Source organism: Dama dama, chromosome 7 (genome assembly GCF_033118175.1).
Source record: "Dama dama isolate Ldn47 chromosome 7, ASM3311817v1, whole genome shotgun sequence".
NCBI lineage: Eukaryota > Metazoa > Chordata > Mammalia > Artiodactyla > Cervidae > Dama > Dama dama.
Window position 1 is genome coordinate 32,911,959 of NC_083687.1, and position 14,403 is coordinate 32,926,361.

The following is a 14,403-nucleotide window of genomic DNA, read 5'->3' on the forward strand; positions in this document are numbered from 1 at the left end:
TATATATTTTTGGAGAAGCTTTTAATGCAGTTTGACCTTGAATCCAACTTTTCCTTGAGGATCAGTGGTTAGCCCATGAGAGTACCCACAGGAGGGTTGGAGAGAAAAGGACACAGTGGTGCAATCTTGCTTCTGCTCTTTACACCATAGGTCATAATTCCTCCAGTATAAGCCAGAAATGCTCAGTTAGGGAACCAAAGCTTACACTTCATTTTTTGTTTTAATTTGTATAATACCTTATATAGTCACCCTTAACATTCACATCTCTCCTAGCTGGGGTAGGTAGGGCAGTAAAACTCTTGGACAGGAGAAAAAAAGAGAAAAAGTACATAACCAATGGGAGGTCTATGAGTAAGCCTCAACATATTCCTTAGCACTTATCTTCCTAATGAAAAAAAGGCAAGAATGATTCCCTGAATACATCTATCTCCTGCTTTATGGATACCTTGAAAGAGACATAATTGGAAAAATAATTTTAAATTGGTTGATACAATAAAAGTAAATTGCTGAAATGAGTTTATGGTATAGGAATTGCTATCCAACTCATGTCTATTCTGAGGCAGAGAGATACTAAGAAACTTGCCCAATCTCAACCAGTTAGTAAAGGTTAGATTTGGGATTTAAACCCTCTTGGCTCCAAAGTCTGTGCTCACTTATCCCTCTCTACAGCAAATCACCAAAGTTAGAACTCTAACCCAGGTATAAATGACTCTAAATATTCATGCCATTTCACCTTTTAAAGACATTCCACAATCCAAGATTTCTGTCTTATAGAGCGGGGAGGGATAAGAGGAAAAGTATGAGACCTTTTCTACTACTCTTTACATGATAATTTAGCATTCATATAGTGATGGCTATATGTCCTGTACTATGCTTTGCACCAGATATTCAGAGGAGATGGAAACTCCTGCTTTGGAGATAATAGTTTAGCAGGTTGATTGGTCAGTGAGCCAGTGATTTCAAAACAAGTGACAAAGGCTAGGGGAATGTAAGCAGAAGACAGAAGTTCATCTTACCAAAGAAGTCTTTGAACTTGATTTCTGTTTTAAGGTGTGTATTCTGGGAATAAACTGGGGAAGGGTATCACAGACCAAAGACAAAATACCTGCACAGGATCGTCCAGAAAACAGAGCAGATCTGTTGGGATAACTGTTCAAGGAGTCTGACAAACTTCAGGAGAAGCAGGGGCAGATCATAGATATGCTATAAACCATGTCCAGCGGTATGGATAGGGTTCCAAATACAGTGGAGAATCCTGGAAAGATTTTAAGTTAGGAAAAACACAAGTTTGGGTTTATATTGCTCTAGTTGCCTTGTGAGGAAGGAATCAAATGGGGACAGACTGGAGGCTGGAAATGTGTGGTAGACTGTGGAGACACCAACAAACAAGACAGGTACACCTTCTATGGAGGTAATTGCCTGATTAACAATCAGAATCAGAATAGTTTGAGCCAGGCCCCAAAGAAGTACAGTTCACTGAGGCCAATTTTTTTTTCTCTTTTTCTTTCGTAACTCCGAGACGGGGGAAGAGTGAAATAGGAACAATGTGAAGATTTAAAAAATTAATGGTAGTTTTTGGTTGTTTGGGTTTTTGTGTTCATTATTCTCCCGGCATTCCCAGCCTCCTGCCCCCAAGAATTTGAAGAAACCAATTCATTTCAGTTTTATTTAATTGGATGAAGAGGAAGAGGACAAACATCAGGTGGTCGGTTAGCTCAGTTGGTTAGAGCGTGGTGCTAATAACGCCAAGGTCGCGGGTTCGATCCCCGTACGGGCCAACTGGTATGAGGTGGCATTTTTGCTACCTTTACACACAGATGAAAATTCTGGTCTCATATCCACTGGGGTGTCACAATTACTGTCTGAGAGATAAAGCTGGTTGAAATCCTTCATTTCCCCGAAGGTAGAAGTCCTGTAAAGAATCCGCCTGCAATGCAGAAGACCCGGGTTCCACCCCTGGATCGGGAAGATCCCCTGAAGAAGGGAATGGCAACCCACTCCAGTGTTTTTTCCTGGACAGTCCCAAGGACAGAGGAGCCTGGCAGGCTACAGTCCATGGGTCGTGAAGAGTCAGACACGATTGAGCGATTAAGCGCAGTACATTGAACCCCATCTACAGGGCGAAAGAATAGCAGTGAGTGACCAGCAAGGAAAGTAGAGCGGCTTTGGGCATGTTTTTCCACTGGTTAACTGATTCTGCAAAGAAACTGAACTTCTTGTACTATATTCATCTATAAATAAACTATGAAACTATTGACGCTTTCTACACGTCCACACTTAGGTTTTAACTAGTTCAGCAAAGGATGAAACAAAGTTTTAAAAATGACAGGTGAAAAAAATGTAGTAATATCAACACAGCAGTAAAGAAAAGTGAAAGTTGGACAGTAGCCCGCCAGGCTCCTCTCTCTATCGAATTATCCAGGTAGAGTGGGAAGCCATTCCTTTCTCCTGGGTATCTTCCCCACCCGGAGATCGAACCGCGGCTTCCCACATTGCATTGCAGTCAGCTATTTACCATCTGAACCACCAGGTAAAAACAGCTTCTTCAATCGTCTCTTTAGAAAAGAGTCAAAGGTCCGTCTAATCAAAGCTATGGTTTTTCCAGTAGTCATGTTTGGGTGTGAGAGTTGGACCACAAAGAAAGCTGAGCACCGACGAACTGATGCTTTTGAACTGTGGTGTTGGAGAACTCTTGAGAGTCCCTTGGACTGCAAGGAGATCCAACCAGTCAATCCCAAAGGAGATCAGTCCTGAATATTCATTGGAAGGACTTATACTGAAGCTGAAACTCCAATACTTCGGCCACCTGATGTGAAGAACTGACTCACTAGAACTGACCCTGATGCTGGGAAAGACTGAAGGCAGGAGGAGAAGTGGATGAGAGGATGAGATGGTTGGATGGCATCACCGACTCGATGGACATGAGTTTGAGCAAGCCCTGGGAGTTGGTGAAGGACAGGGAAGCCTGGCGTGCTGCAGTCAATGGGGTTGCAAAGAGTTGGACCCAATTGAGCGACTGAACTGAACTGAACTGAATTGTCTCTTTATAAGAGGGAAACAGCTGTCAATGGCCAGACCTGGAACACTTAGAACTACAAATAATATGGTTTGGGATTATAATCCAAACTGCAGTGTAAAATACATATTCATAAATCCATACTGATAAAAATAAATGATTGAAAAATAAGTCAGTGAATATACCAGAAGGGATACTTTTCCTTTAAGAAAGAATTCCAACCTAAGTAAGTAAATAATCCCCCGACCCACCCAAGACCCATCCATGGAGCTTAATTCCCTCCCTTCTGGAATATGGGCCATATTCAGTGACTAGCTTCTAAATAGTCCAGTGTTAGTGTTACTTGCTCAGTCGTGTCCAACTGTTTGCGACCCCATGGAGTGTAGCCCGCCAGGCTCCTCTGTCCAAGAGATCCTCCAGGCAAGAATACTGGAGTGGGTTGCCGTTTCCTTCTCCAATAGTCCAGTACAAAGTAGGAAAACGTAGGCACTTCAAAAGGGAGAAAAATGGCAAATGCTACCTTAAAAATGATCTAAGTTGACATCACCAATGGTAAGCCATGCTCCTATCATGTAACATCTGATATAAAGTGATGAGACAAGTGCTTTATCTCTTCGTTCTCTCCCAAAAACCTATAACCTCAAGCTGTCACATGAAAAATATCAGACAAACCTTGACTGGAAGATAGTCAAGTATTCTATAAAAATATTTCATCCACACCAAGAAACAGTCACAGACCACGGGAGGCTGAATACAATGTAGGATCTTGGTGGGGGTGGGGGGAGTGGGGGGATGGGGGGTGGGGGAGTAGGGAGTGGAGTAGAAAGGACATTATGTAAGAACAGGTGTGATATAGACAAAGTCAAGAGTTTAGTTATTAGTAAAATATCAACACTGGTTTCTTAGTTTTAACAAAGGTGCCATGGTAATGTAAGAAGCTAATATTAAAGGAAACTGGGTAATGGGTATAAGGAAATTCTGTTTTCTTTGGAACTTTTTGAAAATCACTTCAAAATAAAGATTTAATTTTCAAAATTCTCATAGAAAGCATGTCTTTTTGCCACCACTTAAATCAGCATCAACACAAATGCCTGGTTGAGAGTAGGTCTATGATAGGTAGTTGTTAAAAGCTGAAGGAATGATGTCTTCTTTTGGTGAGGGACATGCAGAGATGTTTACATGGTGATATATGCAAGAAGGTATATTCTTGTCCTGCAGAATATTCTCCCAGAGTCCCATTCCCATACTGAAATGCAAACCAGACCAATAACATTCATCTTCAACCTATAAAAGACATCTGAAATGGAGCTATATGGTTTATGTTGAACTTGAAGCTCAGTGGACTTCTCTCACAAAATTTCAAACCACACCTGAAATGTTTTCTTTCCCGGCTTGACCCTAAAATATTTCCATTTGTGTCAATAAACAGCTTAACCACTTCTCTTTGTTACATCTTGCCTCCAAAACTGAGGTTAGCTATCACACAGTGGTCCCTTTATAAAATCCAAGTTTTTCAGACAGAACAATGGCCAGTGCAATGTTTTCTTGTGGAGGCTTCACAGAGCTCATACTTTTTTCAGGCAATATTAATCACTCCTTCTTTTTAGAACTTGAGTGATTCAGATTACATTAATGCTGGGTGGGTTTTTCCCTTTTATTTTTACTATTTTAACAAAGCTTTTAAAAGTATGGAAAGCAAAGCACTTTGAGTGAAAATATTCTACAAGAGAAATATTCAAAATTATTAGATTGTGGTGGGATTGCAACCAAGAAAACTAGAGTGCCATTTTATTATACTTGAACACCTAAGCTGGGGATGATGTTTCCGTGGTGTGGTGGTTGGCATATTTGCTTTACACGTGAAAGGTTCCCGGGTCAAAACCGGGCAGGAACAGCTCACTCTTCTGGTTTTTGTCACCTTACCGGCAAGTACAAAACTTTCCTTTGTAGTCTACTGCCCTCATGAAGGTTCACGACTTCAAAACAAAGATTTTCCAATGTATGCTCACAACTACAGCCTTTTAAAGTACTGCATTTTAACATTTCTTTAGCTTCCTCTGACTCCAACTCCAACAAATTCACATGTGTGAATTTTATCTGGAGTATCTCCTTCCAGCCTGTGGCTAGTGTTTTTCTCTCTTAGTGGACTTCTGAAGAAAAAGAGGTTCAGTTTTTGTAAGGTACAGTGTAGCTTAGTCCTGTCTAACATATAGTTGCTCATCTCAAAGGCATGGAAGTATTTTGCTACATTTTCTTCAACAGGCTTTATTGTTTTCACTTTCACCCTTGGCCTATTGGCAATGACTTGAAATGCAAGCAACTGGCCTGTAAGCAATGGAGGTATGCCTACCACAATTTCAAATGAACTATTGAATGAATGCAATCAAACAAGAAGCTGAAACCAACAAATGAAAAGCAAAAGGGAATGTTTCCATATGTCTTCCATCTCTGGCATTTCTTTTCCTACCCAGAAATATTTTCAAAAACCTTCAATATAAAATTTGCGTGTGAAGAAGGTGGAAAGGAATGGAGGAGGAGATGGAAGCAATGAATCAGAAGTTTCCTGTTCCCAGAAACTACATGGAGATCTTGTGTCTGGTGGAGATCATTGTTTAACCTCACAGTCCTTTCCTTTTTCTCCTAGTTCCCCCTTGTCAGAGTTTGTACCCCCATCAGTACTCTCAGGGAATTATTCTGCAGTCTGCCTGGATCAAAGTCTATCTGCTTTGCAATCTTTGGATATTTTGGCCTTAATCTATGATGTTACCATTTGAGAGTTTGCAATGAATGCTCCAGCAGTTACTGGAAACCACTGTTGTTGTTTGTATAATTCACACAACCAGTCTTAATTCTTTTTTGCATCCTGGAATATTTACCACACATGATGGTCAATAAATATTTGTGACTGGATCAATGACACTCAATTTCTTTTTTCTACTATTGTGAAAGTCAATAGAATGGAGTTGGACACCAAAGATGCTGATGGCTGCAGGAACTCCTAGAACCAGAAAGCAAAACTTTTATTCCTACTGTGTCTCCCCTGCACCCTCTGCTGACAAGAAAATAAATATTTAAAAGACCTGGGTCCCTTTTCAAAAAGCAGTCTAAAAGGCTGAATTTGGAGCTGAGAAATGCATTAGAAAAAAACAAAACTGTTTTTCCTCCTGTGTGTCTTCTTCACTACTCACACAGAACACTTTACTTCAGACATGTCTAGCCAGTAAAAATGTGGGAGTATCCCACCACCACCAGCACCAAGTAATTCTGCAACACTAGCTGAGTGTCCTACAGTTTAACTCAATGTGGACATTATTTTTCTGGAGATAGCATCAGATCCCATGCGTTACAAGATTAGTCCCTTTAGACCACTCCCATTTCAGATGCCAATGGAACATAGTAGGTCCTTTTGTCATCCAACACATAAATAGATGGTACATTTCAATAGATTGTTGTAATCAAAAGTCAAATAAATATGCTAAATTCAAACACAGACACACAGTAACAGACATAGGATGTCTTTAATAGACTAACAGACTCTATAGAAACTGAGATCAAACTGCCAACATCCGCTGGATCATTGAAAAAGCAAGAGAGTTCCGGAAAAACATCTATTTCTGCTTTATTGACTATGCCAAAGCCTTTGACTGTGTGGATCACAATAAACTGTGGAAAATTCTGAAAGAGATGGGAATACCAGACCACCTGACCTGCCTCTTAAGAAATCTGTATGCAGGTCAGGAAGCAACAGTTAGAACTGGACATGGAACAACAGAATGGTTCCAAAGAGGAAAAGGAGTACGTCAAGGCTGTATATTGTCACCCTACTTGTTTAGCTTATATGCAGAGTAATCATGAGAAATGCTGGGCTGGAGGAAGCACAAGCTGGAATCAAGATTGCAGGGAGAAATATCAATAACCTCAGATATGCAGATGACACCACCCTCATGGCAGAAAGTGAAGAACTAAAGAGCCTCTTCATGAAAGTGAAGGAGGAGAGTGAAAAAGTTTGCTTAAAGCTCAACATTCAGAAAACTAAGATCATGGCATCTGGTCCCATCACTTCATGGCAAATAGATGGGGAAACAACAGAAACAGTGAGAGACTTTATTTTGGGGGGCTCCAAAATCACTGCAGATTGTGATTGCAGCCATGAAATTAAAAGACGCTTACTCCTTGGAAGGAAAGTTATGACCTACCTAGACAGCATATTATAAAGCAGAGACATTACTTTGTCAACAAAGGTCTGTCTAGTCAAGCCTATGGTTTTTCCAGTGGTCATGTATAGACGTGAGAGTTGGACTATAAAGAAAGCTGAGTGCAGAAGAATTGATGCTTTTGAACTGTGGTGTTGGAGAAGACTCTTGAGAGTCCCTTGGACTGCAAGGAGGTCCAACCAGTCCATCCTAAAGGAGATCAGTCCTGGGTGTTCATTGGAAGGACTGATGCTGAAGCTGAAACTCCAATACTTTGGCCAACTGATGCAAAGAGCTGACTCATTGGAAAAGACCCTGATGCTGGGAAAGATTGAGGGCAGGAGGAGAAGGGGACAACAGAGGATGAGATGGTTGGATGGCATCACCGACTCAATGGACATGGGTTTGGATGAGCACTTAAGAGTTATTGATTAATATATTTGTAATCAGAATCTCAGAAGGCGAAAAGAAAGAGAGAAAAGAGCAGAAAAAATATTGGGAGAGTTAATGACTAAATATTTTCCCAAGATAATGAAATACAGGTATTCCTCACTTTTCAAAAGTTCACTTTGCTGCCACTTCATTTTAAGGAAAGACCTGCATTAGTACCTGTTTTGCAGGGAGCCATTGTAGAGGCTGAGCTCATCAGGAGCAGTGAAGGTGGAACTGCCAAGCTCCTCCCCTAGGAACTACAACTCAGCATCTCAATGTCAAGGCACCACAGCTTTAAACTGTGTCTATAAGCATCTGTGCTTTATTTCCACTTATTTCATGCATCTGTATGCAAGAACGGTGCTAAGATAATCACTTCTTCACACCAGTTCAACTTGTGAGATATTTCATAAGATCATTTCCACTCTGTTTTTGGATGGCATCACCAACTTGATGGACATGAGTTTGAGCAACCTCCAGGAGTTGGTGAAGGATAGGGAAGCCTGGTGTGCTGCAGTTCATGGGGTCGCAAAGAGTCGGACACGACTGAGCAGCTGAACTGAACTGAACTACTTTCTGACAGTGGAGGAAACCTGTACATTAAACTTCAGCTCCAAGGTCAGAGAATTCCAAGCTATATCTAGCTAGCTAGCTATGTATTCAAAACAGCAGACTTTTCATCAGATTAGGTTTGCCAGAAGACAATGGGATAACATTTGAAAGTGATGAGAGGCTAATTTTGTAAAATCTGTAAACCCAGAATTCTCTACCAAGCAAAAAACATGTTCCAGAACTGAATAAGAAATAAAAGTCTTTCCTGACAAACAAAAACTGGAGCGTGTTTCTATCAGACCTGCAAAATAGAGAATGTTATAAGCTGGGCTCAGGAAAAGGAAATACAAAGTAATGAGTATCCACAGAAATGGATACAATAGAGGTACATATAAGGAATATTTTTCCAATTTTAATCACTCTAAAAATGACTGACTGCATTAAGCAGAAGTAGTAGTGACATAGTGTACAGCTATAGCATACATGAACGCAAAATCTGTGGCAGCGATGACACGCAATATAGGAGGAAGTATATTATTGCAAGCTTCTTACATGGTACAGTAAGTAGCATAATATAATTTGAAGGTAGATTTTGATTAGGTGTAGCTGTATATAGAAAACCCTAGGGAAACCACTTATGATTTGTTAAGACATACAAATGATAAGGCAATGCTCTAGATATAATCAAATCATGTAAAATGCTCACATATTTCAAAGACAGGAAGAAAGAGATAAAAGAAAGGAACAAAGGGGAAAAAACACATAGAAAACAACTAATAAGATAGTGGGTTTTTAAAATACAAGTATATCATTTACATCATATCTAAATTAGCTAAATTCACCCATTATAGACAGAGCCCATCAGACTGGATAAAAAGAGTTCAGAGTCAACTATATGCTGAACTATTGTCCAATTTTGCACAAAAACTGTCATTTCCAGGTAAGATACATGCTAAAGTAACTTGATCCCTGGGTGAGAAAGATATCCTGGAAAAGGAAATGGCAACCCACTCCGGAATTCTTGCCTGGGAAAATCCAATGGACAGAGGAGCCTGGCGGGCTACAGTCCATGTGGTTGCTTAGCAACAAAAGCAGTCCTACCGGGAGTGGGGTTCGAACCCACGCAGACACATGTCCATTGGATCTTAAGTCCAACGCCTTAACCACTCGGCCATCCCGGTGGTAGCCCCCAATGTCTACATATCCTATATTACAGGCTTATAATTAGACTTGCTAGTCCCTGGAAGACTATGAATAATTTTACAGGAGATTAGAGACCAAGTTTAAAAAAGAAAAATCCTTTTAATGTTTCTTGGAAAAAACCAATGAAACGCATTAAGTCTAGTTAATATCCATCACTCCATATGTTACAAATTTTTTTCTTGTGATGAAAACTTTTAGGATCTATTCTTTTAAGGACTTCCAAATATTCAATACAATATTGCTATTAGTAACTATACTACCACAGTGTACCTTAGATCTATAACTTATTTTTTTTTTAATTACTGGAAATGTGTACCTTTTGACCCCTTTCATTTCTTTAATATCTGTAGCTTCCCTGATAGCTCAGTTGGTGAGGAATCTGCCCATAATGTGGGAGACCTGGGTTTGATCCCTGGTTGGGAAGAGCCCCTGGAGAAGGGAAAGGCTAACCACTCCAGTATTCTGGTCTGGATAATTTCATAGAATCACAAAGAGTCAGACATGACTGAGCAACTTTCACTATCATCTATTTCCTAACTCTGGCAAACATTTTTATTATATGTTACTTGTATATTTAAACAAACAAATAATGTTTGCTTTATGTCAAAGTAAAATGTTGAGAACACATACTAATCACAAACTTAGGAAAAGACTGTTCTGTAGCAGTGGTAACAAGTAGCCACCAGACCTGAATTTAAACCAATTGATCTATCCATGATAATTGTTTTGTGAACATTTGCACAACAAATCACTGTCAACCCCTGCTTTCTGAAATGAGCCAGTCAGGGATGCACTCACTTCAGTAAACATCCCTTTGAGTGCCATCCAAACAAGAGTCTCTCCAGAAGAACCATGCTTCCACAGAATATGTCAACCCACTGACCCTCTGAAAGTCTACCCTAAGCCCCTTCGCAGAAAATATCAGTCATCAGCTCTTCCAAAGGCATAGTGCCTTACCAGCACTGCTCCCTCCTTAAATGAACGTAGGCTTTGGATTTCAAGCAGTGAGTGGTGAAAATGCCCCCTGTCAAATCTGAAATGCTGAAATTTCACTTTTTGCTGGGACCATGTTTGCTGGGGGCAGGGGTGGAGGGGAAGGAAGGTAGTGTCACTGCTGAAGAACAAATGAAGTCAACATTTATTCCCAATTTGATGTCTGCCAGGTTATCTCCGATTTCTTAGATAACTGCAACAAAATTATTCAGTGAGTAAGTAACAAAAGGCTTGCACTGGCCCATATGGGGACTGAACCCACATCCTTGGTATTGTAACCTATGCTCTAATCAACTAAGCTGACTAACCAACTGGCAAAGAAACACAAAGGTAATACAAAGATTCAGATTGCTGTACCTGCTTAAAACTAAATAATACATCAACAAATTAGACAACAGAGAAAATAGATTCTCAGAAACATACAGTCTACCAGGACTGACTATTGATGAAAGAGAAAATCTGAAGAGCCCTATTACTAGGAAGGAGATTGATCAATAATCAGAAACCTCTCAACTAGCAAATGTGTAGGACCAGATGGCTCCACTAGTGAATTCCACCAAACATTTACAGCCTGAGCTACCCGGGAAGTCTCTTGAATTCCACCAAACATTTAAAGAAGAATTAAGACCCATCCTTCTCAGACTCATCCAAAAAGTCGGAGAGAGAGAATTCTTCCAAACATATTTTACCAGGCAAGCATTGTCCTGATACCTAACAAAGAAAACGATGTCACTTCACATATTGAGGGATGGGGAATTCAGGTAAGAAACAAAAAGCTCATCTTTCATCCTCATCTGTAGCCCAGGCTGTGGCCCAGACCAACTCCTATTATGGTGGCCAGACCCCAGGGGCCACCCAAGTGCTGTTTGTTAATGGTGAGTGTGCCGTCAGAACTTGACTCCTTAGTGTCTATCTGGCTGTGGCTCAACACAACATCCTCTCCTTTCTTTCCAGGGGATGCAGACCCCTGGCATGTGCTAAGTGTAACACAGCCTTTGGGACCCTCTGAGCCAGCCCTTCTTATCCCTAGTGCCTCACATTGCTTGGACATGGCAACTGAGAGACCCTCAGACTCACCTAGCCTCCGCCTTGCGCGACAGGTAAGACAGAAAAAGCTTGGAGTGATTTGCATTATCATTTGCATGCTAATTTGCATGTTCCTGCTCTCTACTAGTGCTGGAGTCTGAACTTTCCAAATTCTCCCCACCTCTCTACAGAAAATCTCCCAGCAGCTGCAGACCTGGCTTGGGCTGGCAAAGGAGAGCCAGGGTAGGGGTTCTGTCTGAACCCTACACCCTCACCAACTCCAGTAGGGCCACCTCAGTCCTGGATGAGAAGGCAGCTTGTTCTGAAAGAAGAAATTCCCAGGAATTCACATTTAGCACCTGTCCTAAATAAAACCATCCTGTGTCTGCAAACATCCTACTCCTGATTAAAAGTGCTTTCTTGCAAAGAGTTATATAAATAGTGATTACTCTCAATGTTCTGTCAATTTTGTTCAGTCACAAAGCCATGTCCGACTCTTTGGGACCCTGTGGACTGACTGCCAAGCTCCTCTGTCCATGGAATTCTCCAGACAAAAATACTGGAGTGGGGAGCTGTTCCCTTCTCCACAACTCAATGTGAATATCATTATTTTAAATGTCAAATGTCATATAAACATGGCTCTTCATGCTCATCTCCTCCCCCTGCAAATCAGCTTCAGGCTCAAATTTTGTTCAACTACTGGGCTGGGTGCCTTGCTGCATGTCTGTCTCTGGACTTCAGACCCTGACCTGTCTCTGCTTCTCACTGTTGCTCTCACTGGACCCTCCTCCCTCAGTCTCCTCCTGCCTAAACTGTCTGTCTCTGTCTCTCAATCTGCTCCTGTTTCTCTGAATATCTTCATTTCTGTCTGTCCCTGTGTCTTAGTCTGGTTCTCTTTCTTTCTCTGCGTCTCTGTCTCTGTCCTTGTCTCTCATTCAGTATCTTTCTACTTTCCTCCCCTCTTGCTTGCTCTGTCCTTACTTACCTCCATTGCTCTGTTTCTGTCTCGCATTTTTGGTCTCTGCGTCCGTTTAGTCACTTTCTTTCTCACTCTCTCTCTGCCTCTATTTCTCTCCCTCAGACTTTCCCTGTCCTTTGCTATCTTCTCAATCTTGCTCTCTCCCAGAGGCTCAGTTTGTGTCTCTTAGGCTCTTCCTCTTGGTCTCTACGGCTCTTCTTGTCACCTCATCTTTGTCTTTCTCTGTCTGTCTTTTAATTTTCCCTCTTTTTCACTCACCAATCTTTCCCCATCGTCAAATGTCACTCTTGGGCAATTCAGCTTCCAATCCAAGGGATTTAGGGTTCTGATCAAGCCTTCCTGCTGAGGACACCTCCAAGTTCTGAGAGATTGGACCCAGTCTCGTGGGGGCCCACTTAGCCTGCCTTAGCACTGCCAACAGTACCATGGTCACCGGTTGGTTCAACCCTCACCAGGACCAGGAGTTAGCAAGTCAAGTGGCCTGAGTGCCTCTGGGAAGCTGGGAAGTGGAGGGAAAGTGAAGACGAGTGGGGTGAGGGGAGGGATGGGCAGGAGTGTGGAAACAGAGGCATAAAGCCCATTGGGTGAGGGGTCACTCCCTGCCGTTCTTGACTCCAAACCCTGGGAAATAACACTGTTATCTCTTCTGAGAGGTCAGTCCTAGCCCATATCACAGGTGCCAGCCTGTAACATACGCTGCCATTGCATCAGAGCCACACATGTTGAGGTCTAGCCTCAGTGTCTCCCATCATTATTTAACGTGTGCACCATGGTCTGACAGTCGTGGGTGCTCGATTCCTGTCGAGAGATGAAAGAATGAGGTCTACCCTCCAATCTTCACTTACTCTTGAGTTTCCTCCTACTTTGCTGGATACACCTTCTCTTATTTGCAAACTTCTCCATTTATTATTTAATGGCTTTGGGTTTGGTCCTGGGCTACCTCGTCTCCTCAAGTATTCTCAGAGCCTCCCTACCAATGTGGCCGTGGTGCCAGGCCTAGCTCTCAGGCAGGTGTTCCAGAATATCGATTACCTCAGTCCTCAGGAAATAGAGCTCGTTCACGCCAAGTACTAAGAATACCTCTTTGTTTCCCCCTAATTCCACGACGGGGGAGAGGAAGAATGCGATTTCTTCTGTCTTTGAATATTAATTTGTGGTCGTTTGGGTTCATTGTGTTCCTTTTCCAGCTCCCGGAGAAGCCGTATTGATTCGTTTCCTTTTAATAGCATACACACGATTACGTAGCCGTGTGTCTGGCCGGTTAGCTCAGTTGGTTAGAGCGTGGTGCTAATAACGCCAAGGTCGCGGGTTCGATCCCCGTACGGGCCAGTTTTTGTGGCGGCTACTGTTTTCTACACTTCCACACAGAACGTGCCGCTTCATCCCTTTTAGGTTCACCACTATTTCCCAATTCATAAAACTCTCGCTGAGAACTTTTAACTGGAATCGTACATCTTTTGTCGTGTTTGACTCGCACTTGCAGGACGAAAGGAGAGCAGTCGGTGACCCACAAGACATACAGCGTCGCTTTGGCACATTTTGATCCACAGGGTAACTGATTCCAGCAAAGAAACCGACCTTACTGGATTATTTTCCTCCAAAAATAGACTATGAAACCATCTACACTTTCTGCATTTCCACACTTGGGTCTTAAACTAGATCAGCAAAAGATGAAACAAGATTTTTCAAATGCTATGTGAAAAACCTCTACCGATACAAACACAACAGGAAAGAAACAGTTTTTTCAGCTGTCTCTTTATGAGATGGAAAGAGCCATCAATGGCCAAACCTGAAACTCTTTGAACAACAAAGACTATATAGTTTGAGATAATGACCCAAACTAAGTATAAAATATGTATTCATGAGTCCATGCTCTTATAAATTAGTGATTAAATAAGTAAATCAATGAATACAGGAAAAGGGATGTATTTTTCTTACTGATGCATTCCAACTAAGGTAAGACACTATTCCCCACCCACCCACCAGGAGATGGAGCTTTAACCTCTCCC

General features: G+C 41.7%; 3 non-coding genes across 3 annotated transcripts; 2 read left to right on the forward strand and 1 right to left on the reverse strand.

Annotated features, from left to right (window-relative positions):
- Positions 1 to 1,704: 1,704 nt before the first annotated feature.
- Positions 1,705 to 1,778, forward strand: TRNAI-AAU (transfer RNA isoleucine (anticodon AAU)). The gene has a single exon. It is a non-coding gene; the product is annotated as a tRNA-Ile (tRNA).
- Positions 1,779 to 9,291: 7,513 nt separating this feature from the next.
- On the reverse strand, positions 9,292 to 9,374 carry TRNAL-UAA (transfer RNA leucine (anticodon UAA)). Its single transcript has one exon. It is a non-coding gene; the product is annotated as a tRNA-Leu (tRNA).
- Positions 9,375 to 13,649: 4,275 nt separating this feature from the next.
- Positions 13,650 to 13,723, forward strand: TRNAI-AAU (transfer RNA isoleucine (anticodon AAU)). The gene has a single exon. It is a non-coding gene; the product is annotated as a tRNA-Ile (tRNA).
- Positions 13,724 to 14,403: the final 680 nt, after the last annotated feature.